A 2500-nucleotide genomic window follows, 5' to 3' on the forward strand; every position below is an offset into this window, starting at 1 on the left:
ATCGTTAAGGAAATGGGTTCACCGTCGGACGAACATACCCTGTAACAGGAACTGGGTCCTACTCTGAGACCTAGAATTGTATTATCATTAATGTATGTACAAAACTAACTCGCCATACAAGCCTAAATAAGCGGTGGGCTATACAAGGGGAGCAATTTATAAAATTCTGATGGGATTAGCACCCACACCACTTTCATCCCCTGTGGGCTACAGAGCCCAAGAATGCCCTGACACGGGAGTCAACATCAACAGAGCGAGAGTAAACAAACACATGGTTACACTTAGCGTCAGAGCCGAGGTCCAGTGTAAGTGAAATCCATGTTTTATTCATTCTACTTTGCTAGATGTTCCGATACTGGTTTCGAAGCATGTTGGGAATCCCGTTTTAATACTTGAAAATGTGCTATACTCATCTCAAGAGTTTGTATATGTGTTTGTTAGTATAGACATGAGAGATAAGAGAGAGAGAGCGAGAGAGAAAGAGAGAGAGAGAGAGAGAGAGAGAGAGAGAGAGAGAGAGAGAGAGAGAGAGAGAGAGAGAGAGAGAGAGAGAGAGAGAGAGAGAGAGAGAGAGAGAGGATCACACACAAACAGGAGGGAAAAAGGAGAAAAATCATGAATCAGGAGAGGCGCATTTTTCAGCAGTTTATCCATTTACATTTATGATCTTCACATAATTTATTCTTACTTATTCCAATATTTCATCTGTATAGAATCACCATAGATTACAAATGAATGTGTCCAAACTTTACTTTCAGCCAATTCCGACGCCTACAAGAGCTGATGTCTTTCCCATCTTCCACTATCACTGTGCAGCGCCGTTAATGAAATGCCAACACTTATCTCCTAACTAGATAGCCCGTCTTAACCCCTCTATGAAGTTTGTTAATCATATGAACCGGATAAGCGAGTCGAGAGTGGCTCCCCTACAGGCGCTACATATGACCAGATCAGCTGTTGCACCTGCTACAGTTGAGCGCATCGGGCGCTATCTTCAGGCCATCGCGTTGGACGAGTTGGCCAATTTGAAACCCATTTCTCGCTACATTATCAGTGCATTGTTAGGCGGCGCGTTAAATGGCTGTGAGGCGCCGCGGAATCTATCGTCACACCGTAAAAATTGGCGATGTCACTGTGGGGGTGGGGGGCGGCGGAGGGCGGCGGAGGGGTTATCTAGGGTCGAAGTCGTGGCAGTTCTAGGTGAGAGGAGGGATAGAGGACGTCAGGGGAGGGGGCGGAGGAAGAGAGGGCTCGGGTGAAAAAGGTTACAGAATATATGGATGAAGAGGCCGCAAGTATTTGGTCATGGTGTTTCTGATCCTTGCGAGCTCTGTTTGTTTACGGGAAACCGCATTAGACAGAAGGACACAAGAGGATGACGCTGGCTTTGCAGGACTGTATTCAGGACGCCATCTACAGCCGAGATTCAGAATTGGTTCCATCTAATATGACATGACATCCCTGACATTTTTCTCTGTGTTTGTACCAAGACCTTCGTCCAGTTATTTACGGTGTATCAAGGAAGAATATAGATGATAGTAAAACAAAAATAAGAGAACCATATGCTTGAGAAAGCCACGAAAAATAATCGCAACGATAAAGAAGACTCATAAAAACCAACTTTAGCTTGGCAGCTGACAGCTTTTAGGGTCAGCTGCCTCGGCGTTCTGAAGGCCCAAGAATTCCTAATGCTGCACCAAGGTCTGTCACCAGTGTAGGGAAAGTTGCGTAATGATGCCTTGGAATCCGGACAGAATCTTTGGCATCCTGTGAAGATTAGATTAGCTCAGGGCGGGTGAGTGTAGGACATGGGAAGAGTGAATATGGCTGAGGCGGAAAGAGAGGGAGAGAGAGAGATAAAGAGAGAGAGATAAAGAAATAAAGAGAGAGAGAGAGAGAGAGAGAGAGAGAGAGAGAGAGAGAGAGAGAGAGAGAGAGAGAGAGAAAAGAGAGGGAGAGAGCAATTAATACCTTAGAGAAATGAGTAATGGAGTGACGTTGGTAAGAAAAACACGCACGAGCGAACACACACACACATATATATGTGTATCTGTTTATGGATGCATTTATTAAAAACAAGTGCAGTATCCCATCCATTTGTTAAAAAAATCCTTACCAGCTTTACCAGTTCACGAATTCAACCACAAAGCTATTTTATTAATTTATTATCATTATTATTTTATTTATCTATTATTTAATTTCCTAGCAGTAAGATTAATCATATCAATATAGTTACCTTTTGAATTTCGTACTTTCAAGGTTTCTTCTATTGATACATATATCAGCAGACAGAGAATATATTGCTAATCTTTAGAAAGTACATGGAAATTGTACATAATATATTACATTTTGTGTGCATCTGTACCCAAAATACCGTAACCATAATTTCAGATTAGCCACACATTTCCAATAACTATCGCTGATTAGGGCAACAAATTTTTTTTTAAGAGGGAAGGCAGAGTCCGTTAAGTAAGTCCGGTAACGGTGTGGTGAGATATGG

This window comes from Penaeus japonicus, unplaced genomic scaffold (genome assembly GCF_977035675.1).
Source record: "Penaeus japonicus unplaced genomic scaffold, GWHDUDI00000001_assembly GWHDUDI00000018, whole genome shotgun sequence".
Classification (NCBI taxonomy): Eukaryota; Metazoa; Arthropoda; class Malacostraca; order Decapoda; family Penaeidae; genus Penaeus; species Penaeus japonicus.